Source organism: Nelumbo lutea, chromosome 8 (genome assembly GCF_056320005.1).
Source record: "Nelumbo lutea isolate HS-2025 chromosome 8, American lotus-T2T, whole genome shotgun sequence".
NCBI classification, from domain to species: domain Eukaryota; kingdom Viridiplantae; phylum Streptophyta; class Magnoliopsida; order Proteales; family Nelumbonaceae; genus Nelumbo; species Nelumbo lutea.
In genome coordinates this window covers 40,761,454-40,788,480 of record NC_142691.1, presented here as the reverse complement: position 1 = coordinate 40,788,480, position 27,027 = coordinate 40,761,454, and positions in this window count along the sequence as shown.

The window sequence follows — 27,027 nt, the reverse complement described above, 5'->3', positions numbered from 1 at the left end:
TAAAAGTCTTTTTCTTTTTTTCTGAAATTTAAATTTTTGAAATTTAAATTCAAACTTAGCTTTTGAAATTTAAATTCCTAAAATCTAAATTCAAGTTGGAATTTAAAAAAAAAATTGTTATTTTTTTTCCTATTTTTTTAAAGGCAAACAAATCAACCACACGACCTAGGGGCTGACCTTGGGTTTCCTAAACTAGTGGTTCAACCAATGTGAATCCTTTTTGGTTCACTTGGAATTACACCACTTCCTTTCGTTATCTAGGTAAGAGGTGGGGATGTGGGAGGCTTCTCTTGCTCTAGCAAGGACCTAATTAAATAACCACAAAACCCACTTAAGCTTAGCTGTTTAACCTCTTTCATTAGACACCAACCGCCGGTTATGGAAAATAATTTTAAGTTTTCCTAAAATTCAGCACACCTTTGAACCAAATGTGAGGCTTCCCTAAAGGATCTTGCTATCCAAATTTTAAATTAGGGTTTAGGGTGAACCGCACGTGAAAGGTGGTGATTTTTGGGCCAAGGGAGGGTGATGAAATCCCCACCTTATCTTATTTAAGTTGGATTGCCCTTAAATGGATTAACGGAAAGAAACAAAATAAACAAAGCAAATGCAACTGACTATAATGCATGAACAATTGTTTCTAAAATGCAATTCAGCAATTAAACATAAAAGAATAAAGCAAACAAACTAAGCAAAATGAACAATTAAAATAATAAAAAGAACACCTAACACATTCACTACTACCAATAATAATTTCAGCAATTAAATAAACCTATATGATGCATGTTCTAGAATATCATACCCTAAATATTGGAATGAAAATGCAAGAAAAATATTAACCATTTTTTTTTCGATTTTTTATATTTTTTTCAAATTTTTAAATTCAAAAATTAAAAAATTTAAATTTAAAATTTGAAATTCAAATTCATATTTGAATTAAAATTTAAATTTAAATTCAGATTTGAAATTTAAACTCAAATTCAAAAATTTTAACAATTATTTGTTCAATTAAACGACTAAAAGAAAAGAAAATAAATAAAGAAACAAAAAATAATTGCAAACAGAAAATAAAACAAGAAATTAATTGTGCTAAACATAATTAAAAACTACCAAAAATAAATTCTAACAAACTAATTGCTAATCTAAAAATTAAACCGAAAATAAAATGATCAAAAAGAAAATTATGCAAGAAATAGATAAAACAAAAGAAAAAAATACAAATCTAAAAAAAATAAAACAAAAATAAAATAAATAATATAAAAATAAATATGTTGAATTTTTTATTTATATATTCTTTTTGTTTTTTAATAAAATAAAAACAAAAATCTAAAATTAATACAAAAAGAAAATATGCTGCAAAAATAAAATAAAATAAAATGAATGGATTTTTTTATTTCTTTATTTCTTTATTTTTGTTTTTATCTAAAATAAAAAAAATGAATAAAAAATTTAAACCAAGAATAATATAAAATAAGATAAACAAAAGAAAAGTATGCTACAAGAAATAAAATAAAATAAAATAAACAAATTTTTTTCTTTTTTTTTTTTTACATCTGAAATAAAAGAAAAACACAGAGCTAATAAAGCAAAAAAGATCGAACAAGAATTTAAAATAAAGATAGAAGAATAGATCTAGAAACAAAATGGAAGCAAAATAATCCTAAAAAAAATGGAAGCAAAATAATTAAAAAAAAAACTATTCTATCAAAAAAAGAGTTTGAAAATAAAAATAAGAAGATTAAAAATAAAATGGAATGACTACACCTGAAACACAATCCATTTTCTCTTCTCTTCTCTTCTGTCCTATAATCCTGTAATGCTCCGGTACCCCACCTTTTGCTATTCCATCCTGCATAATCAAAGAGAAACAAGAATTAAACTGAGATAACGAGTCAAGTAATCAAACAAAATAGAAAAAATAATGAAACAGATCCGGAAAAAGTAAATAAAAAGTTTTCTCTGTGCTTCCCCAGCAACAGCGCTAGCCGGAAGTGAGTTGTTAAACACCCTAGAAATCCAGTTTAAATATTTATAATTTTTACCGTTTCTCAAACAAATACAAACGCAGTAAATGGGTGAGAACGGGTCGTATACAAAGGGAGGTGAGGGTAAAATTAATATTTTCTTAGATCCAGACAAGAGAACACAAAAGGGAGCTGGAAAAAAATAAAAATTAATTAATTAAAAAATGGAATTCAGTAAAACCAAATTCGAATAGTATTGATAATAACAAGTGCATAGAAATAAATAAATAATAGAAACAAATAAATAAAAGAAATAAAATAAAAATGACTGAGAATCCGATCAGAGTTAGTAGTTTCCGGATCTCTCCTTCAACCCTCGAACTTCTCGAGCTAAGCCTTCCATCTTACCTAACCGAATCTTAGATCTGCAAAAGAGAATTAAAACACAAATTAAATTTAATAAAAGTAAATTTTCATGAAGGAAAAATAAACTAAAATTAAAGAACAGAAAGTAATTCTAAAACTGAATAAAATATGGTTGGGATTCAAATACAGAGGTGGCAGTAGTGGTGTTGGCGAACTGGAAGTAGGAATTCCTCCTCTTGCCTGGGCATCCTCCTCCTCTTCTACCCTTGAACTTCTCAAGATTAGCCTTTCTTCTTACCTGGGTGAATTGACCAACCCTTTCTACAGGGCCCCTAAGACCCTTTTTATAGAGAAGGTTAGATAGAACTGGAAATAGGGTGGAAGATGGTGGGCGGCAACTAGGATTTAGCAAAGTTAAGGACATCCTAGGGTTTCTAATGGATGGCTAAGATGATTTTGGGGTGATCCTATGGCTGAAAATAAAAAGGGGAGGGCGCCCAATATTATGTAGGGCTTAGATTTGGGCGCTCAAATAGGGAAGGTGTAGATTAGAACATCTAGGGTTGAAGGGTTAAGATTAAAAGAATAGGTGGTGCCCTATATTGAATGGTTGGAATATAAGATGGAGGGAGTGGTTGAGATTTAATGGTGAGGAGCTAAGTGGTGAGGATTAGCAGAATAGGTGGTGCCCTAGGGTTTAAAAGCTATAAAGGAGAGCCCTAAAATGAGTGGTTGAGATTAAAAGTGGTGGAGGGTGGAGATTAAACAACTAGGGGCGATTAGGGTTCGCTAAGAGTGAAAAGAATGGGTTAAAAGGCGCCCTAGGGTTTGCTAAAACGTAGGTAGCATGCTAATACTGTAGGAGGGGTGCCAAACTGGGTTTAGCAGAGGCGCCCTCCTGCTTTCAATTTTTCACAAAAACACCCTCTCAGCTAGACTCCACACCACCTTCCCAAAATCTGCATTTCAGCCATTAAAACTTCATAGTTTTGCATAGAATTTGCATAAGGACCCTCAGAGGTCACAACATTGAAATTAATTGGGAAAAGGACACAATTTGACTATCCTAAGGTCGAAAATACCCTTGAATTGATGCCCTTAAGGCCTCAAAATGCATTAAAATGTGAGTAGAGATATCGAGTCTGCAATCTACGATTAACTGTTCTTTGCAGGTTTACAGGATATCCAAGAAAAATCACAGTGCAGCCCTCTATTTTAGTTTCTTGATAATCTGATTATCTTGAATTAATTTACTTTCAAATCATTATTCTTGAATTAAATCTTGATCTGGATACCAAAAGCTTGGCCGATTTACACCATATTTGGTTGAAACAGGTTGGACCAAATTATTAGTTCGATGGGGTTGGCTTTTCTAACCCTAATTCTATTTGGGCCAAAGGGTTGATGGCCCACTTCAAGTTTTAATTCGGCCCACCTCTGTAAAAGCTAAATTTAATATGATAAAACTGAGTCCAAAAAGAACCCTATTTTTATCCTCTAATATTCACTCTTTTATATTTATTTATCACTTAAATGAACTCATTACTCTTGTCTTTCGATCTAGGGCAATAAAGAAGGCAATTAGAAGAAAACAGGGCAAATCGGGTGATTTTGCATAATTTCGGTGACAGTCAGTAATTTGGGCCTAACTCTCAATTCCGGACACCGAATTGGACAATTTAAGAAGCATTAGAAAGATGAAAGGAAGGCCCACAACTTTTGTGTTTTGGGTTTTGACAGATTCGGCCCGCATCGAGTACGAAAACGAGCTCAAAGTCGGAGCAAGTTCGCAGCCAAGCCCATTTCACAACTTAAGCCCAACTCGCAGAAGTACCTTGAAGCAGCCCAACTCGAATTCAAGAGTTAAGAGTCCGAATTTCGAATGTAATCTCCAAGGAGAGAGTTTTATCAGATCTAAAGTCTTGAATATAATCCTAGAGATATAAGAAGATTGAGATTAGAGCATTAGATAAGAGACAGGATAGGATTAGTTCAAGATAAGATCAAAACTCCCTAAGGATAAGATGATCTCCTAGAAGGAGTTGGAAAACAGCAATCTCCTTTGGCTATATAAAGAGGGGAGCGAACCAGCTCTAGCAATCACTCAATCATCCAGCAATCAAGCATCAAGCAACTCAAGAAGATCAGTTCGGCCATGGAGAAGCAAAGCATGGAGATTGCGCAGATCATGAGCAGCTAAGCTTCTTTTTTTTCTGGTTCAAGGGGGAGGTTCGATTGTGTCATTGTGAGGTTCTGTAGTTACTTTATTTTCTTTCTTTTTAATTCAAGTATTCATTAGTTCTTGTGCACATTTTTATTGGATGTTAATGTTAATTAGTCTGACAAACTGAATTAATGTTGATTTTCCTACTGCTATCCATGATTTTGGTGATCCGTAATTGTCACGAATAATGGTACAAGTAGCAATTAGGTTGATATCTTTTTGAGTCAATTGTTCGTGACAGCCTTTGACCAATGTTTTAACATGGTTCAACCTAAAAGAATCGATGAAACAAAATTCAGTAATTGCAGCTATCTCAATTATTGTTATTTTGGTTTAACTGTTTTCACAAATCTTAATGCTATCATTGTTTAACATGGAACGCTATCGTACCTAGTTGAGTGGTGATAAGTGTTGATCAAATGCTGGGTTTGGTCAACTGAATTAGGAAAACACAAGGTCTATTATGGCTATCCTAGTAAATCTAAGGTTAAATGCTTGAATTGCAAGAATGCTGAATTGTACCTAGGATCGATGGTCAATCGATTCAACCCGAACCCTTGAACCAGAATTCGGTAAGACTGATTTTCTCTTGTTTGTTTAGTTTGTTATTCTTTTAATTTTAGTTACTTAATTTTCCCACACAATTACTTTACCCATTCGGCTAAGAGATTACTGATTTGCTCCCTGTGGGATTTGACCTAGAACCACTTTTACTGCAAATATTTTATTGTGGGACTAGTACTAATTTTGAGGGCTTCGACAAACCCGTCAAAATTTTGGCGCCGTTGCCGGGGAGCAACTTTAATTTCTTAGCTATTACCTTTCTCTTGTTAACTTCTTTTATTTTATGACTCATGCTTCTCAACGAGGTGAACTCGAGTACAACCCTGAAATTGAGAGGACCACCCGTCGTTTAAGAAAGCAGGCGAAGCAAAGGAATGATCGTTCACCAAAGAAGGTGAATTCAGATTGTGATCTTCCCATCTTCGAAGAAGTAGAAAGAATGGCTGACAGAGAGAGGACATTAAGGGAGTTGGCTGCACCAATTATGAACCAACAACCTTTATGCTTCACGTACCCCACTCTTGAGGTAGCCTTTGATTCAAATCTGGTTTGATTCAATTATTACCTCTGTTTCATGGTTTCCCAGGTGAGGACCCTCACAAACATCTAAAGGAATTTCATGTCGTCTGTTCAAGCATGAAACCCCATGGTATGACCAAGGACCAGGTAAAACTCATAGCCTTTCCATTTACTTTAAGAGATAAAGCAAAGGATTGGTTGTATATTCTTCCTCCCGGTTCAGTATGCACATGGGACGAGATGAACAGGATATTTTTAGATAAATATTTTCCTGCATCTCGGGCTACAAATATAAGAAAAGAAATATGTGGAGTTTGGCAATTTGGTGGTGAGACACTATACGAATATTGGGAAAGATTTAAACAACTTGTTGCTAGCTGTCCACATCACCAAATACTCGAACAACTGTTAATCCAATACTTCTATGAAGGGCTGCAGCCCATGGATAGAAGTATGGTCGGCGCAGCCAGTGGAGGAGCCTTGGTGAACAAGACACCCGAAGCGGCCAGGGAGTTAATCTCCAACATGGCCGAAAATTCACAACAGTTCGGTGCTAGGACAGACGGTACCATTAGACGGGTTAATGAGGTAAGCCATGTAAATTTAGAAAATCAGATTTCTGACCTAACTGCTTTGGTAAGACAACTCGCTGTAGGACAAGTACAAACTGCCAGGGTGTGTGGTATCTGTTCGATTCCTGGCCATCCTATGGACATGTGTTCATCATTGCAAGATGGTTTGATGCAGCAAGTCAATGCCGTAGGAGGATTCCCAGGCCAGCCCCAACGAAAGTATGATCCCTACTCCAATTATTACAATCCGGGGTGGAGAGATCACCCAAACCTAAGCTACGGGAACCAAGGAGGACAGCAGCAATACCAGCCCCATTTTTTCAGTCGACAGCCCCAGTTTTCAACACCCATCACAGCGCAAAGCCAACCCTCGGATTCAGGTATGTCATTTGAAGATATAGTTAAGGCTCTAGCTACTAATACTCAGCAATTTCAACAGGAAACAAGAGCCAGCATTCAGAATTTGGGGAACCAAATCAGCCAACTTGCCACTGCCGTTAGCAAGTTGGAGGTGCAGAACTCCAGGAAACTACCATCACAAACGGTAGTCAACCCCAAGGAGAATGTAAGTGCAGTGGTGTTGAGAAGCGGGAAGGAACTGCAGCTAGAACCTACCTCACCAAGGAAGGTGGATAAAAGACAAGAAGAAGACAAGGTGCAGGACTCAAGAGTTAGAGAGAACGTTTCAGCCATGATCAAGAGGACCTTACCAGAAAAACATGCTGATCCAGGTATGTTCACCCTACCTTGTGTGATTGGCAATAAGCAAATCGAGTATGCCATGCTAGACTTAGGTGCATCTATCAATGTCATGCCATACTCGATTTACTATGCTTTGAGATTAGGTCCTTTAAGGGAAACTAAAGCTGTTATCCAATTAGCTGATCGTTCTAACGCCTTCCTAGAAGGGATTGTTGAGAATGTAATGGTGCAGGTTAACGATTTAATTTTCCCAGTTGATTTTTACATTCTGAAGATGGAGGAGGACACGATCGAAAGTTCAGCCCCACTTCTATTAGGCAAGCCATTTATGAAAACGGCCAAGACCAAAATAGATGTGGACGAGGGTACCCTCTCCGTCGAGTTTGATGGAGAGATTGTAAAATTTAATATTTTTGATGCAATGAAATATCCTAGTGAGTGTCATTCGATCTGCTCTATTGATACTATCGATTTGATTGTACATGAAGTCTTTGGAGAGGAGGACATGGATGATGAGCTAGAATATAAGGCACAATCGGACAGGGAGGAGGAGATCGATGCATCCTATGATACTCTGGAACCTGAACAGGAGGTAAGGACTTCTGATGTTCAATCTAAGGTTTCTCATGCAAGGCTACTGCCCTCTGTTTTGCAGGCTCCAGAGCTAGAACTAAAGACCCTACCTGATCACCTAAAATATGCCTACTTGGGTGAAAAAGAGACACTGCCTGTGATCATTGCAAAATGGTTGACTGAGGAGCAAGAGGAGAGGCTCATCAATGTCCTAAAGGACCATGAGGAGGCGATTGGCTGGACCCTAGCCGACATAAAAGGGGTCAGCCCCTCAATTTGCATGCATAGGATCCTTTTGGAAGATGATGCCAAACCGGTTAGAGAACCACAAAGGAAACTCAACCCGGTGATGAAAGAGGTAGTAATGAAAGAGGTGCTTAAACTGTTAGATGAAGGGATAATTTATCCAATTTCAGACAGCAAATGGGTAAGTCCTATTCATGTTGTGCCTAAGAAAACTGGGATGACTGTAGTAAAAAATAAAAATAATGAACTAATTCCCATGAGGGTACAAGGTGGCTGGCGAATGGTAATAGATTTTCGAAAACTCAACTTGGCCACTCGAAAGGACCATTTTCCTCTACCCTTCATTGATCAGATGCTAGAGAGACTGGCAGGTAAGGCTTTCTTCTGTTTTCTCGATGGATTCTCCGGGTATTATCAGATTGTTATTGCACAGGAGGACCAAGAGAAAACGACATTCACTTGTCCATTCGACACCTTCGCCTAGAGACGAATGCCCTTTGGTTTGTGTAACACTCCGGGCACTTTTCAAAGATGCATGATGAGCATATTTTCTGATTTTATTGAAAAATGCATTGAAGTGTTCATGGATGATTTTACTGTTTATGGTGATTCGTTTGATGATTGTTTGAATAGTTTAAGTAAAATTCTGAATAGGTGTGTGGAAACAAATCTTGTCTTAAACTATGAAAAATGTCATTTTATGGTGAAGGAGGGTATTGTGTTGGGACATGTAGTTTCAGCCAGAGGAATAGAAGTCGACAAGGAAAAAATTGATTTGATTGTGAGTTTACCTTACCCTACAAATGTTAGGGAGGTTCGTTCTTTTCTTGGACATGCAGGCTTTTATCGCAGGTTCATCAAAGATTTTTCAAAAATTGCTCTGCCATTGTCCAGTTTGCTACAAAAAGATGTGCCTTTCAATTTTGATGATGAGTGCAAGGAAGCTTTTAACAAGCTTAAAAATTTATTAACCATTGCACCCATCATTCAACCACCCAATTGGAACTTGCCCTTTGAGATCATGACAGATGCAAGTAATTATGCAGTTGGGGCTGTTCTAGGGCAGCAAATAAATGGGAAGAGCCATGTCATTCACTACGCTTCCAAAACGTTGAATGCTGCACAGAGCAATTACACAACCACTGAAAAAGAGTTATTAGCTATTGTGTTTGCTTTAGACAAATTTAGGTCAAATTTGCTTGGCTCTAAAGTGATTGTTTTTTCTGACCATGCAGCTTTGAGATACCTACTAGCAAAGAAGGAGTCGAAACCGAGGCTGATAAGGTGGATACTCTTGCTCCAAGAGTTCGATCTAGAAATCAAGGATCGAAGGGGAGCTGAAAATTCGGTGGCTGATCACCTAAGTAGGTTGGTGAAAGACAAGGACTCCTCTCCCATTTGTGAGTTGTTTCCTGATGAGCAGTTGTTTCACATGAGAGGTATGACTCCATGGTATACTGACATTGTGAATTACTTGGTCACGGGAATTTTTCCTAATAACCTTAGCAGATCCATAAAGAATAAAATCAAGTATGAGGTGAAATATTATGTATGGGACGAACCCTACCTATGGAAATTTTGTTCTGACCAAATGATTAGGAGATGTGTCCCTGAGGAGGAGCAGATGTCAATTCTAAAGTTTTGTCATAATTATGCTTGTGGGGGCCATTTTGGGCCAAAGAGGATTGCTCGAAAAGTCTTGGATAGTGGGCTGTATTGGGCAACCCTATTTAGAGATGCCTACTTGTTTTGTAAAAACTGTAAAAGATGTCAACAAACAGGTACACTATCTCGCAGGAATGAGATGCCCCAAACCCCCATTCTTATATGTGAAATATTTGATGTTTGGGGCATTGATTTCATGGGACCCTTTCCCCCCTCTTGTGGTTTTTCTTACATACTTTTGGCAGTCGATTATGTCTCAAAATGGGTGAAAGCCAAAGCCACCAAAACTGATGATTCTAAATGTGTTGTAGGGTTTATAAAGTCTAACATTTTTAGTAGGTTAGGCATTCCTCGAGCCATCATAAGCGATCAAGGGACCTATTTTTGCAATAGAACAGTTGAAGCCTTGTTGAGAAGATATGGGGTGCATCACCGAATTGCCACTGCTTATCATCCCCAGACTAACGGGCAAGCTGAAATTTCCAATAGAGAGGTAAAGTCCATCTTGGAAAAGACGGTGAATCCAGGAAGGAAGGATTGGAACCTACGCCTAGATGATGTTCTCTGGGCATATCGAACAGCTTACAAGACCCCAATAGGTATGTCCCCTTATAGGTTAATTTTTGGCAAATCTTGCCACTTGCAAGTGGAAATTGAACATAGGGCCTATTGCGCAATCAAGCAATGCAACATGAATATGGAAGAAGCAGGGAAGGAAAGGAAGCTCCAGTTGCAAGAGCTGGAAGAGTTGAGGTTAGAGGCATACGAGAATTCAAGAATCTACAAAGAAAAGACCAAATCGTTCCATGACAATGCAATCTTAAGAAAACAATTTAAAATTGGACAAAAAGTCTTATTGTATAATTCTCGACTTCCACTCATGCCAGGTAAGCTGCGTTCCAGGTGGATGGGTCCATTTACTGTGACTAATGTTTTTCTCTATGGTGCAGTAGAGATCAAAAGTCTCGACACAGGTAAGATCTTCAAGGTGAATGGACATCGATTGAAGTTGTTCCATGAGGATGCAAATGTCCCCTCTACGGTAGACATCTCGTTGGACATTCCACGGTATTCATTGGATTAAAGGAGAAAAAAGAGGACGTCGAGCATAATGATGTTAAACAATTGCGCTTGTGGGAGACAACCCATTGTGTTTAGTTAATTTTGTTATTTTGTTTGGTTTTGATTTTTGTGTTTAGCAGGAACCCAACAAGACAAACAGGGAAGTACCCCCAAATTCTTCTACTTTATGCATAATCACATACATTGGGGACAATGTATAACTTAAGTGTGGGGGGATTAGGAAAGTCTGATGAAAATTTGGGATACCTTACCTTCTTCAAATTTCTGCTCCCGGAAACTTATCCTTGAACGATTTCAACTTATCAGGAATCATGTGCTTAGGCTGAATAGATAAGATAGGATGCAAGCATGACTAACTGAATCTTTCTTGGCCGCATATGGTATCTCATGATTTTAATCGATCAATAGGCAAGATGCATAAGGGTTTGGTTGATTTTCACATAATTATCTATCAAACATGGGTTGATTATTCTAGAACTTGTTGTGTTAGGCATATAGAGACCACGATCAATGAATTCATGGATCAGGCGGTGTAACCCTGTGATTCTTGTGAAAAAAAAAAGAAAGGGTGTTTGAAACTAAAATCGTGACTAATGTGAGATGGAGCATAAAATGCACTCACATCTAGAAACAAAAAACAAGTGTGAGACGGAGCATAAAATGCACTCACATCTAGAAATGAAAGCAAGTGTGAGATGGAGCATAAAATGCACTCACATCTTGAAAAGAAGGCAAGGGTGAGATGGAGCATAAAATGCACTCACCCTAGAACCCCAACCCCTTTCTCACCTTCAGATCCTAGGAATTCACACTAAGTGGTGGAGATGTGATACATAGCAAGCTTATGGCAATAAGCACACATTGTTTTGATTCAAAGGAAAGTAATTGCATCTGGCTGAATTGGTTTGTTAAAAGCAATGAGCACCCATGCAGTCCAAGGAGTTTCAGCCCTGGAAGGCTTGTCTCCTTGACTATCGATTTAACTTGGGACCATGAGGAATGGTGATTTGCGATCACTCTTGGACAAGAAAAAGGGGAGAGAGAGATGAAAAGGGAAAGGTTACCAAGTCTGAACTAAAGTATGAAATGAACCAGGCCTCATGTAGAGAAAAAGAAAGATTGAAAATCAATAGTTAGTCTCTCTTGTGTTATTTGAGTTTTTGCCTTGCCCGAGGACGGGCAAAGTTCAAGTGTGGGGGGATTTGATGAGTCCAAAAAGAATCCTATTTTTATCCTCTAATATTCACTCTTTTATATTCATTTATCACTTAAATGAACTCATTACTCTTGTCTTTCGATCTAGGGCAATAAAGAAGGCAATTAGAAGAAAATAGGTCAAATCGGGTGATTTTGCACAGTTTCGGTGACAGTCAGTAATCTGGGCCTAACTCTCAATTCCTGACACTGAATTGGACAATTCAAGAAGAATTAGAAAGCTGAAAGGAAGGCCCACAACTTTTATGTTTTGGGTTTTGACAGATTCGGCCCGCATCGAGTGCGAAAACGAGCTCAAAGTCGGAGCAAGTTCGCAGCCAGGCCCATTTCACAACTTAAGCCCAACTCGCAGAAGTACCTTGAAGCAGCCCAACTCGAATTCAAGAGTTAAGAGTCCGAATTTCGAATGTAATCTCCAAGGAGAGAGTTTTATCAGATCTAAAGTCTTGAATATAATCCTAGAGAGATAAGAAGATTGAGATTAGTGCATTAGATAAGAGATAGGATAGGATTAGTTCAAGATAAGATCAAAACTCCCCAAGGATAAGATGATCTCCTAGAAGGAGTTGGAAAACAGCCATCTCCTTTGGCTATATAAAGAGGGGAGCGAACCAGCTCTAGCAATCACTCAATCATCCAGCAATCAAGCATCAAGCAACTCAAGAAGATCAGTTCGGCCATGGAGAAGCAAAGCATGGAGATTGCGCAGATCATGAGCAGCTAAGCTTCTTTTTTTTCTGGTTCAAGGGGGAGGTTCGATTGTGTCATTGTGAGGTTCTGTAGTTACTTTATTTTCTTTCTTTTTAATTCAAGTATTCATTGGTTCTTGTGCACATTTTTATTGGATGTTAATGTTAATTAGTCTGACAAACTGAATTAATGTTGATTTTCCTACTGCTATCCATGATTTTGGTGATCCGTAATTGTCACGAATAATGGTACAAGTAGCAATTAGGTTGATATCTTTTTGGGTCAATTGTTCATGACAGCCTTTGACCAATGTTTTAACATGGTTCAACCTAAAAGAATCGATGGAACAAAATTCAGTAATTGCAGCTATCGTCCGGGTGATAGGGATTCTGAGGCCTACAGGAGGGAATATAAAAAATGGGAAGAGAAAAACTCTATTACTCGGTGCTATATCATTGCCTCCTTAAACAATCAGATACAATGACAATCAGAGTAAGAGGAAGGCAAAGAAGAAACCTTAGAAGAAAACTTACAAGCCTAAAAAGTAGGGGAAGGACAAAGCATCATATGCCTGTCACTTTTGCAAATAGACCGACCATTGGAAGAGGAACTATCCTCACTTCTTGGAGACCAAGAAACAAGGTAATTTCGAAACCTTTGTCATAGAAACCAATATGTTGGTGACTTCTGCTTCCTGGTGCATTGACTTTGGGGCTTCTACTCATGCATGTAACACATTGCAGGGGTTCAGGACAAGCAGAAGACTGAGTGACGGTGAAGTGATTCTTTACTTAGGGACTTCTGCAAGTGTTGCATCTACAACCATAGGAACTGTAGAATTGTATTTTGGAGATGGAATAATTACATTAAAAGATTATCTTTATGTACGCAATTTGAGAAGAAATTTAATTTTTGTTTCAAAACTGTATGTGGTTGGTTATTCTGTTCTCTTTAGTAATGTGATTACTATTAAAAGGAATAACAAATTTCTTGCATATGGAGAACTTGAGAATGGTTTCTATGTTCACTATCCTTCGCTGGAAACAAATATAACTGAAACTACGTCGGATAACAATCCCAAGAAAAAAACCCGTAATACAGTTAATCCCACATCCCTGTGGCATTACCGACTTAGCCACATTAACATAGATTGTATCACAAGGTTAGTAAAGGATGGTCCTTTACTAACTGTAGAAGATCTCCCAACTAGTGAACCTTACCTTCAGGGTAAGATGACGAAACAATCATTTAACGGTAAGCCTGAAAAATCATCAGGCACGCTTGACCTTATACATACTAATGTATGTGGTCCCATGAATGTTAGGACACATACCGGCATGTTTATTTTAAAACATTTACCGATGATCACTGACGGGTTGTCGAAGCCCTCAAAATTAGTACTAGTCCCACAATAAAATATTTGTAGTAAAAGTGCTACTAGGTCAAATCCCACAGGGAGCTAAACAATAATTTCTTAGCTGAATGAATACTATAATTGAGTGGGAAAATTTAATAACTAAAATTAAAAGAATAAGAAAGCAATTAATCAAACAAGAGAAAATCAGTCTTACCAAATTCTAGTTCAAGGGTTTGGGTTGAATCGATTGGCCATCGATCCTAGGTAAATTTCAGCATTCTTGCGATTCAAGCATTTAACCTTAGATTTATTAGGATAGCCATAATAAACCTTGTGTTTCCTAATTCAGTTGACCAAACCCAGCATTCAATCAACACTTATATTTAATCAACTGGGTACGATAGCGCTCCATGATAATTAATGATAGCATTAAGCTTTGCAAAAACAGTTAAACCAAAATAACAATAATTGAGATAACTGCAATTATTGAATCTTGTTCCATCGATTTCGTTTAGGTTGAACCATGTTAAAACATTGGTCAAAGGCTATCACGAACAATTGACCCAAAAAGATATCAACCTAATTGCTACTTGTACCTTTATTCGTGACAATTATGGATCACCAAAATCATGGATAGCAGTAGGAAAATCAACATTAATTCAGTTTGTCAAACTAATTAACATCAACATCCAATAAAAATATGCACAAGAATCAATGAATTCTTGAATTAGAAAGCAAAAAAATAAATTAACTATAGAACCTCACAATGACACAATCAAACCTCCCGCCTTGAACCAGAAAAAAAAGAAGCTTAGCTGCTCATGATTTGCACAATCTCCATGCTTTGCTTCTCCATGGTCGAACTGCTTTCTTGAGTTTCTTGATTTTCTTGATGATCTCTTGGATCTTGGAGTGAGTGATACTAGAGTTGGTTCACCCCCTCTTTATAAAGCCAAAGGAGATGGCTGTTTTCCAACTCCTTCTAGGAGATCATCTTATCTTTAGGGAGTCTTGATCTTCTTTGAACTAATCTTATCCTATCTCTTATCTAATGATCTAATATCAATCTTCTTATCTCTCTAGGATTTCATTCAAGACTTTAGATTTGATAAGACTCTCTCTTTGGATATTACATTTGAAATTCGGACTCTTAACTCTTGAATTCGAGTTGGGCTGCTTTAAAACTTGGGCTGCTTCAAGGTACTTCTGCGAGTTGGGCTTAAGTTGTGAAATGGGCCTGGCTGCGAACTTACTCCGACTTCGGGCTCATTTTTGTACTCGATATGGGACGAATCTGTCGAAACCCAAAACATAAAAGTTGTGAGCCTTCCTTTCTTTTTTCTAATGCTTCTCAAATTGTCCAATTCGGAGTCCGGAATTGAGAGTTAGGCCAAGATTACTGGCTGTCACCAAAACTGTGCAAAATCATTATGGGCTAAGAGGTTAAGTGTAGGACCATTGAGGATAATACCTGATGGGCTAATCTTGCATCTGCCCACAGTCCCTGGATGTTACAAGGTGGATTGGCCCAGGGACCATTTAGGGTAAGTGTTGGGCCCATAGAGCCCATTTGATGGGTTTTAGGGGGTGCACTGTCTATAACAGTGTATTTGGCCAGACCTTGTAACAAAGGCTGGGCCAAATCCATGTGGCTGATGTGTAGATCAATGCTTGGGTCCCATGCCATACAAGGAAGCCCAACTGGGCAGCAATTAGGAAGGTTAAGTGAGCACATAAGCTTAATGGGCCTAAAGCCCATTTCGAACTGGGCTATTTAAATAGTTAATTATGGGGCGAATTCTGAGATAGATTCACAGAATGTGATTCAGATCTAGAAACCTCCTAATGAGATTAGGAGAAAGCTGATCTAATCTACAGATAAGATAAGGGTTTATCCTTATCACCTGAAGAGAAGGCTGATCCAAATATGATTTGGATAAGCAGCTCCTAATTGGATTAGGAGTTGATCCTTTAGGTTAGTAAAAGAAGGAGGGGGCGGCAGCCTTTAGAAGACATCACAACCAGATCCTCTTGAGTGCTGAAATCACTGAAGGAAGGACTAAGCATCCTTGCATAATTCTTTCTTGCTGCCTCCCTGTTCTTGTCGCCCCTGTTTGCTAGTTCGATCTCCAGTTGTGGGAGAAGTCAAGATTCGATCTTGACATCAGTTCATTGATAAAGAACGATAGGAAGCTGTGCTCACGTGCCATCCTGCTGATTCTTGCGAAGGACAAAGTTCTTGGAGAAGAACACTGTTGATTCTGCTCCATCCTGCACCGCGCCATCTTTAGTGGGAGTATTCTTTGGATCCTTCCTTGGGTGTGAACACCTTCGTTGGGGGATACTACTTTTTCGTATCAGGTATAATCTTCTCCTACTCCTTTTGGTTCAGATCTGGTTCAATTTATGATTCAAGAATGATCATTGAAAATATGATTTTCTAAATAGGGAATGCAATTCTCAGTTGAAGGGAGAGAAAAATTTTGAAATTCGCCCCCTTATTCCGCAATCTTTGGGCGTCCGTACGATGGATCTCTCATCTTCTTCAAGATAGGCAGTGGTGATTCGGTGATGTACCCCATACCTTCTCAACAAGGCTTCTACTGTTCTATTGCAAAAGTGTGTCCCTCGATCGCTTATGATGGCTCGAGGAATGCCAAACCTGCTAAAGATGTTAGATTTGATAAACCCTACAACACATTTAGAATCATCAATCTTGGTGGCCTTGGCTTCCACCCATTTTGGAGACATAATCGACTGCCAAAAGTATATAAGAAAAACCGCATGAGGGAGGAAAGGGTCCCATGAAATCGATGCCCCAAACATCAAATATTTCACATATAAGAATGGGTGTTTGGGGCATCTCATTCCTGTGAGATAGTGTACCTGTTTGCTGACATCTTTCACAATTTTTACGAAACAAGTATGCATCTCTAAATAGGGTTGCCCAATACAGCCTACTATCTAAAACCTTTTGAGCAGTCCTTTTTGGCCCAAAATGGCCACCACAAGCATAATTATGGCAAAAAATTAGAATCGACATCTGCTTATCCTCCGGGACACATCTCCTAATCATTTGACCAGAATAGAATTTCCATAGAAAAGGTTCATCCCAAACATAATATTTTGCCTCATACCTGATTTTGTTCTTCATGGATTTGCTAAGGTCATTAGGCAAAAATCCGGTGACCAAGTAGTTCACAATGCCAGCATACCATTGTACCATACCTCTCATGTGCAACAACTACTCATCAAGAAACAACTCATCGATGCGTGTGGAGTCTTCATCTTTCACTAACCTACTTAGGTGATCTGCCACCGAGTTTTCAGCTCCCTTTCGATCCTTGATCTCTAAATCGAACTCTTGGAGCAAAAGTATCCACCTTATCAACCTCGGTTTCGACTCCTTCTTCGCCAGTAGGTATTTCAAAGCTACATGGTCAAAAAATACAATCATTTTAGAGCCAAGCAAATATGATCTAAATTTGTCTAAAGCAAACACAATAGCTAATAGCTCCTTTTCAGTGGTTGTGTAATTGCTCTGTGCAGCATTCAGCGTTTTGGAAGCATAGTAGATGACGTGGCTTTTCCCATCAATTCGTTGACATAGAACCGCCCCTACCGCATAGTTGCTCGCATCTGTCATTATCTCAAAGGGCAAGTTCCAATTGGGTGGTTGAATGATGGGTGCAATTGTCAATAAATTTTTTAGCTTATCAAATGCTTCCCTGCACTCATCACCAAAATCGAAAGGCATATCTTTTTGCAGCAACTTGGACAATGGCAGGGCAATCCATGAAAAATCTTTGATGAACCTGTGATAAATACCTGCATGTCCAAGGAATGAACAAACCTCCCTAACATTTGTAGGGTAGGGTAAGCTCACAATTAAATCAATTTTATCCTTATCGACCTCTATTCCTCTTACTAAAATTACACGTCCCAACACAATGCCTTCCTTCACCATGAAGTGGCATTTTTCATAGTTTAAGACAAGATTTGTTTCAACACATCGATTCAGAATTTTTCTTAAACTATTTAGGCTGTCATCAAATGAATCACCATAAATAGTAAAATCATCCATGAACACTTCAATGCATTTTTCAATAAAATCAGAAAATATACTCATCATGCATCTTTGAAAAGTGCCTGGAGCGTAACACAAACCGAAAGGCATTCGTCTGTAGGCAAAGGTGCCGAATGGGCAAGTAAATGTTGTTTTCTCTTGGTCCTCCTATGCAATAAAAATATGGTAATAACCTAAGAAATCGTCAAGAAAACAAAAGAAAGACTTACCTGCTAATCGCTCTAGCATCTGATCGATGAAGGGTAAGGGGAAATGGTCCTTTCGAGTGGCCAAGATAAGTTTTTGAAAATCTATTACCATTTGCCAGCCACTTTGTACCCTCATGGGAATAGTTCATTATTTTGATTTTTTACTACAATAATCCCAGTTTTCTTAGGTACAACATGAATAGGACTTACCCATTTACTGTCTGAGATTGGATAAATTATCCATTCATCTAACAGTTTAAGCACTTCTTTCAGTACTACCTCTTTCATTTCCGGGTTGAGTTTACTTTGTGGTTCCCTAACCGGTTTGGCACCATCTTCCAAAAGGATCCTATGCATGCAAATCGAGGGGCTGGCCCCCTTTATGTCGGCTAGGGTCCAGTCGATCACAGCCTTATGGTCCTTTAGGACTCTGACGAGCCTCTCCTCTTGGTCCTTAGTCAACCCTTTTGCAATGATTACGGGCAGTGTCTCTTTTTCACCCAAGTATTCATATTTCAAATGATCAGGCAAGGTCTTCAGTTCCAGCTCCAGAGCCTACAAAACAGAAGGCATCAATTTTGTGTTAGAAATCTTCGATTGAATGTCATAATTACTTACCTCTTGTTCCAGTTCCATAGTGCCATAGGATGCATCGAATTCGTCTTCCTTGTCCAATTGTCCCTTATATTCTAGCTCATCGCTCATGTCTTCCTCTCCAAAGACTTCCTGCACAATCGAATCAATGGTGTCAATAGAGCATATCAAATGACATTCATTGGGATATTTCATTGCTTAAAAAATATTAAATTTTACAATCTCTCTGTCAAACTCGATGGAGAGGGTACCCTCGTCCACATCTATTTTGGTCTTGGCCATTTTCATGAATGGCCGACCTAATAGAAGTGGGGCTGAACTCGTGGCTATATCCTCTTCCATCTTCAGGATGTAAAAATCATCCGGAAAGATCAAATCGTTAACCTGCACCAATACATCCTCAACAATCCCCTCAGGGTAGGCATTAGAACGATCAGTTAATTGGATAATAGCTCTAGTCTCTTTCAAAGGACCCAGTCCCAATGCACAGTAAATTGAGTATGGCATAACATTAATAGATGCACCTAAGTCCAGCATGGCACGCTCGATTCATTTGTTGCCAATCACACAAGGTAGGGTAAACATACCTGGATTATCCCATTTTTCTGGTAGGGTCCTCTTGATCACAGCTGAAACGTTCTCCCCAACTCTTACCTTTTCATCAACTCGCAGCCTCCTCTTGTTAATGCATAATTCTTTTAAAAATTTGGCATATTTTGGGATTTGTTTTATTGCATCTAACAAGGGGATGTTGATCTCTATCTTCCTGAAGGTTTCCAACACTTCTTGCTCATATTCCTCCTTCTTTGACTTGGCCAACCTGCTAGGAAAAGGTGGTACAACATTAGTAACTTTAGGAAGAGGGGGTCAGGTTTTACCTCAATGGGGCCGTCGTTTGACCCTTGTCCTTCTTCTTCCTTGGCTGCCTTCGATGGTGAACTTGGTTGGGGCTGCAACTCTCTTCCACTTCTCAACACCACTGCACTTACATTCTCTTTTGGGTTGACTACCATTTGTGATAGTAGTTTCCCAGAGTTCTGTGCTTCCAACTTGCTAATGGAAGTGGCAAGTTGGCTGGTTTGGTTCCCCAAATTCTGAATGTTGGCTCTTGTTTCCTGCTGAAATTGCTGAGTATTAGTAGCTAGAACTTTGACTATATCATCTAATGACATACCTAAATTCGGGGGTTGGCCTTGTGTTGTGATGGGTGTTGAAAACTGGGGCTGCCGATTGAAAATCTGGGGCTGGTATTTTTACTGTCTTCCTTGGTTCCCGTAGCTTAAATTTGGATGATCTCTCCACCCCGAATTATAATAATTGGAGTAGAGATCATACTTTCATTGGGACTACCCTAGGAATCCTCCTACGATGTTTACTTGCTGCATCGATCCATCTTGTAATGATGGACACATATCCGTAGGATGGCCAGGGATCGAATAGATACCACACACCCTGGCAGTTTGTAATTGTCCTGCAGCTAGTTGCCTAACCAAGTTAGTTAAGTTAGAAATCTGATTTTCTAAATTTAATTGGCTTACCTAATTTGCATGCCTATCCTTGCACCGAACTGCTGTAGATTTTTGGCCATGTTGGAAATTAATTCCCTGGCCGCTTCGAGTGTCTTGTTCATTAAAGCTCCTCCACTGGCTGTATCGATCGTACTTCTATTCATGGGTTGAAGCCCATCATAGAAGTATTGGATCAAAAGATGTTCGGGTATTTGGTGGTGTGGGCAGCTAGCAACAAATTGTTTAAATCTTTCCCAATATTCATATAGCGTCTCACCACCAAATTGCTGAACTCCACATATTTTGTTTCTTATATTTGCAGCCCGGGATGCAGGGAAATATTTATCAAAATATATCCTGTTCATCTCATCCCATGTGTGTATTGAACAGGGAGGAAGAATATACAACCAATCCTTTGCTTTATCACATAAAGTAAATGGAAAGACTATGAGTTTTACCTAATTCTCGGTCATACCTTGGGGTTTTATGCTTGAACAGACGACATGGAATTCCTTCAGATGCTTATGAGGGTCTTCACCTAGAAAACCATGGAATAGAGGCAATAATTGTATCAAACCAGATTTTAATTCAAAACCTACCTCAAGAGTGGGATACGTGATGCATAGGGGCTGCTGGTTCATAATTGGTGCAGCTAACTCTCTCAATGTCCTTTCTCTGTCAGCCATTATTTCTTCTCCTTCGAAGATGGGTAGATCATAGATGAGTAAATCACAATCTGAATTCACCTTTTTTGGTGAACGATCCTTCCTTTGTTTTGCCTCCTTCCTTAAATGACGGGTGGTCCTCTCAATTTCGGGGTTATACTCGAGTTCACCTCGTTGAGAAGAACGAGTCATAAAACAAAAAGAGGTTAACAAAGAGAAGGTAATAGCTAAGAAATTAAAGTTGCTCCCCATCAGTGGCGCCAAAATTTTGATGGGTTGTCGAAGCCCTCAAAATTAGTACTAGTCCCACAATAAAATATTTGTAGTAAAAGTGGTACTAGGTCGAATCCCACAAGGAGCTAAACAATAATCTCTTAGCCAAATGGATACTATAATTGAGTGGGAAAATTTAATAACTAAAATTAAAAGAATAAGAAAGCAATTAATCAAACGAGAGAAAATTAGTCTTACTGAATTCTGGTTCAGGGGTTCGATTTAGCCGATTGGCCATCGATCATAGGTATCCCTGGAAATCTCGCAATTCAAACATTTAACCTTAGATTTATTAGGATAGCCATAATAAACCTTGTGTTTTCCTAATTCAGTTGACCAAACCCAGCATTCGATCAACACTTATCACCACTCAACTGGGTACGATAGCGTTCCATATTAACCGGTGATAGCATTAAGATTTGTGAAAACAGTTAAACCAAAACAACAATAATTGAGATAACTGCAATTATTGAATCTTGTTCCATCGATTCCTTTTAAGTTAAACCATGTCAATACATTGGTCAAAGGCTGTCATGAACAATTGACCCAAAAAGATATTAACCTAATTGCTACTTGTACCACTATTCGTGACAATTACGGATCACCAAAATCATGGATAGCAGTAGGAAAATCAATGTTAATTCAGTTTGTCAGACTAATTAACATTAACATCCAATAAAAATGTGCACAAGAACCAATGAATACTTGAATTAAAAAGCAAATCAACGTTAATTCATTGGTCAAAGGCTGTCATGAACAATTGACCCAAAAAAATATTAACCTAATTGCTACTTGTACCACTATTCATGACAATTACGGATCACCAAAATCATGGATAGCAGTAGGAAAATCAACGTTAATTCAGTTTGTCAGACTAATTAACATTAACATCCAATAAAAATGTGCACAAGAACCAAGAATACTTGAATTAAAAAGCAAACCAATGAATACTTGTACCACTATTCATGACAATTACGGATCACCAAAATCATGGATAGCAGTAGGAAAATCAACGTTAATTCAGTTTGTCAGACTAATTAACATTAACATCCAATAAAAATGTGCACAAGAACCAATGAATACTTGAATTAAAAAGCAAGAAAATAAATTAACTACAGAACCTCACAATGGCACAATCGAACCTCCCCCCTTGAACCAGAAAAAGAAGAAGCTTAGCTGCTCATGATCTGCGCAATCTCTATGCTCTGCTTCTCCATGGCTGAACTGCTTTCTTGAGTTTCTTGATTTTCTTGATGATCTCTTGGATCTTGGAGTGAGTGATGCTAGAGCTGGTTCACCCCCCTCTTTATATAGCCAAAGGAGAGGGCTGTTTTCCAACTCCTTCTAGGAGATCATCTTATCTTTAGGGAGTCTTGATCTTCTTTGAACTAATCCTATCCTATCTCTTATCTAATGATCTAATCTCAATCTTCTTATCTCTCTAGGATTTCATTCAAGACTTAAGAACTGATAAGACTCTCTCCTTGGATATTACATTTGAAATTTGGACTCTTAACTCTTGAATTCGAGTTGGGCTGCTTTAAAACTTGGGTTGCTTCAAAGTACTTCTGCGAGTTGGACTTAAGTTGTGAAATTGGCCTGACTACGAACTTGCTCTGACTTCGGGCTCATTTTCGTATTCTATCAGGGCCGAATTTGTCAAAACCCAAAACATAAAAGTTGTGGGTCTTCCTTTCTTTTTTCGAATGCTTTTCGAATTGTCCAATTCGGAGTCTAGAATTGAGAGTTAGGCCCTGATTACTGACTGTTGCTGAAATTGTGCAAAATCACCCGATTTGCCCTATATTTTTCCAATTGCCTTCTTTATTGCCCTGAATCGAAATATAAGAGTAATGAGTTCATTTAAGTGCTAAATTAATGTAAAAAGATGAAAATTATGGGACAAAAATAGGGATCATTTCAGTCTCATCAATCACTCTCGGTATGGTTACGTGTACGTAATGAGACACAAGTCTGAATCCTTTGAAAAGTTCAAAGAGTTTAGGCAAGTGGTCGAGAAATAGTTGGGGAGATACATTAAGGCCCTTCAATTAGATCAAGGAAGTGAATATCCCTCTAACTAATTTAGGGACTACTTAATGGAAAATGGGATAGTATCACAACTAGCTCCTCCTACTATGCCACAGTTAAATGGTGTGTCAGAGAGGAGGAACATTACTTTATTGGATATGGTTTGATCACTTCTCGTACACTCGGAATTACCCACATCCTTTTGGGGTTATGCATTGTAGGCTACGATATACGTGTTGAACCAGGTTCCAATCAAATCCATTTCGAAGACTCTCTTTGAGCTTTGGACCAGTAATAAACCAAGTGTGAGAAACTTGAAGATTAAGGATTGTCCGACACATGTTAAAAGATCAAGTGCTGACAAATTGGAATCCAAAACCAGTCATTGCCTATTTGTAGGTTAACCAAAAGGCTCTGTAGGATTTGGGGTTGTCTGGACTCTAGTAGATCCGCCCCCTGGGGTAAAAGCAATTGGTTGCAAATGGATCTATAAGAGGAAGAAGGGCCTCGATGGTAAGGTTGAGACCTGCAAGGCTCATCTTTTGGTAAAAGGGTACACTCAAAAAGAAGGAATTGATTATGATGAAATCTTTTGGCCTGTGGCCATGCTTAAATCCATTAGGATCCTGCTAGGTGTAGCAGCATACCATGACTATGAGATTTGGTAAATGGATGTCAAATCCGCGTTCCTGAATGGCGATCTTATTGAAAATATTTATATGTATCAACTGCAAGGTTTCACAGTTGCATGCTAGGAACACATGGTATGTAAAAGCAATCGATCAATATATGGACTTAAGTAAGCTTCTAGGAGTTGGAACATCCGGTTTGACTCTACTATCAAACAGTTTGACTTTGAGTAGAATTTTGATGAGCCTTGTGTTTACAGGAAGATCAGTGAGGATAAGTTTAAATTCTTGGTTTTGTATGTAGATGACATTCTACTCATCGGGAATGATGTAGGAATGTTGACTACGGTGAAATTATGGCTTTCACAGCAATTCTCTATGAAAGATTTAGAAGAAACCTCTTACATCTTGGGACTTTGACTCTATAGAGATAGATCGAAGAGGATAATAGGATTATCCCAATCTACTTATATTGACAAAATAGTCAAGAGATATAGTATGGAGAACTCCAAGAAAGGAAATGTTCCTTTTAGGCATGGAGTCACTCTCTCCAAGGGTATGTCTCCCAAGACACCTGAAGAGATTGAGAGCATGGAGGAAGTTTCCTATGCCTCTACCTTAGGGAGCATTATGTATGCCATGCTATGCACTCGGGCAGACATTGCTCAGGCCATGAGTGTGGTAAGTAGATACCAGTCTAACCCAGGACAAGAGCATTGGACCGCTGTGAAAAATATACTGAAATACCTTCGAAGGACAAAAGAGTTTTGTCTGGTATTCGATAGTAGTTCACTACAGATCATTGGGTATACCGATGCCGATTTCTAGTCAGACCCATATGATAGAAAGTCTACATCTGGATACATCTTTACGGTGGAGTCCTATGCAGTTAGATGGAAAAGCAACAAACAAGGGTCTACTACAAATTCCACAACCGAGGCCGAGTACATTGCCACAAGTGAAGCTGCCAAGGAAGCCGTATGGATGAAGAAGTTCATTCATGAATTAGGAGTAGTTCCATCCAGCACATCACCCATTCCACTGTTGTGTGACAACACTGGTGCCATTGCTCAGGCTAAGGAGCCATGAGCCCACTCGAAGTCAAAGTACACATCGAGAGGAAGTACCATGTACTACGGGAGATAGTTGGAAGAGGGGACATCCTGATTCAGAAGGTAGCATCAACGGAAAATGTAGCAGACCCATTGACTAAGCCACTTAACACAGAAAGTGTCTGAGAAACATGTGGAAAGTATGGGACTCCAGCTTATACCCGATTGGACCTAAGTGCAAGTGGGAGTAGTTAGAGAGTGTATGCCCTTAGATCCAACCAGCATGATGTAGATTATGACATTTATTGTAAATGAATAAAGAACATATTTGATTCATGTTATTATGGTGTGTTTCTGTCTAATACCCTTAAACTAGACACATATGAGATTCATGTAAGTTTATAACCTTTACAGCTGTTGGATAGATTTTGGGAGATTTATCCCACCAAGATTGACACTGATGTACCACCAAGTTGGTTGGGGTGGCTTGTCTTAGCTGCCAGGGTAAGACTCGAGGTACATGCAGTATAGGTTTATTTGAAACCCTAAACCAGACCAGATTTCCAGTATTGCCCTGGACCTTGGTGATTAGTGGGCAAAATTGGAAAGTTACACCTGACCCCTAGACTCGATTATGATACTGCACTAGGTGTCGGATTGGGCTGTCTTTGATATGCCAATCAGTGAAATCCTTAGAGGGGGTCAAAACCTGGGTATGTTGGGACAGTCCGAGAATTCATCTGAGTGGGTGATCATAGTGACAGGATCAGCCCCTTTGTCGGACAAAGGTAATGATTGGGGATGCACTCTCACTGTTGGAAACCAAGACTGCCAGCAGCCGATTTCAACTGTTGAGATTAGTTTTGCAAAGTATATTTTATATGAGATATAAAAGTATATATATTATGGTTTCTAAAATGTTTGCAAAAAGGTTTTAATTCCCGGGATCCATATAAGTGGAGAGTGCAACACTGTTCCTTGTAGCCGAGGGAGAGGCCCTCTCTTGTCAGGCAGTGTTTGATCATTATGGTCTGAGAGGTCAAGTGTAAGACCATTGAGGATTATACCTGAGGGGCTAATTTAGCATCTGCCCACAGTCCTTGGGCCGTCATAAGATGGCTAGGCCCAAAGACCATTTAGTGTAAATGTTGGGCCCATTAAGAGACCATAGTGATGGACTTAGGGGTTCACTGTATTCAGTAGTGTAAAGGAACTCCTAATTTGATTAGGAAGGCTGATCTTTATCTGTAGATATGATAAGGGTTTATCCTTATCAGTTAAAGAGTTCAGATCCAAATAAAAGATTTGGATCAGGAAACTCCTAATGAGATTAGGAAATTGTCTCTTTAAGGCTATAAATAAGAGAGCAGGGCAAATCTTGAATTCACACTCACTGAATATAGAGAGAAGACAACACAATTAGACTGGTCTTGCCTTCTTCTCTTTTTCTTCCTTCTCTTGCCGCCCTACCCCGTTCGATCTCCAGTTCTTGGATTGGATCAAGATTTGATCATAATGTTTGATCATTATGTGCTGAGAGGTCAAGTGTAAGATCATTGAGGATTATACTTGAGGGGCTAATTTAGCATCTGCCCACAGTCCTTGGGCCTTCATAAGATGGCTGAGCCCAAAGACCATTTAGTGTAAATGTTGGGCCCATTAAGAGCCCATAGTGATGGACTTAGGGGTTCACTATATTCAGTAGTGTAAAGGAACTCCTAATTTGATTAGGAAGGCTGATCTTTATCTGCAGATATGATAAGGGATTGTCCTTATCAGTTAAAGAGTCCAAATCCAAATAAAAGATTTGGATCAGGGAACTCCTAATGAGATTAAAAAATTGTCTCTTTAAGGCTATAAATAAGAGAGCAGGGCAAATCTTGAATTCACACTCACTCAACACAGAGAGAAGACAACACAGTTAGACTGGTCTTGCTTTCTTCTCTTTTTCTTCATTCTCTTTCCGCCCTACCCTGTTCGATCTCCAGTTCTTGGATTGGATCAAGATTCGATCTTGATATTGTTTCTTGCTAGAAGAAACAATTTAGTAGCTGTGATCACTATCCCATTTGATTCTTGCTAAAGAATCACAAGTTTTTGGTGAAGAACTACCTGTTGATCCTGCCTCATCCTAAGCTGTGTCATCTTCAGTGGAGGGAGGATTTGGTACACTCTTTGGGTGTGAAAACATTCGTTGGGAGGAGCATTCTTGCGTGGGTTCTATATCAGGTGTATCCCTCCCTTAATTTGGTTTTAGATT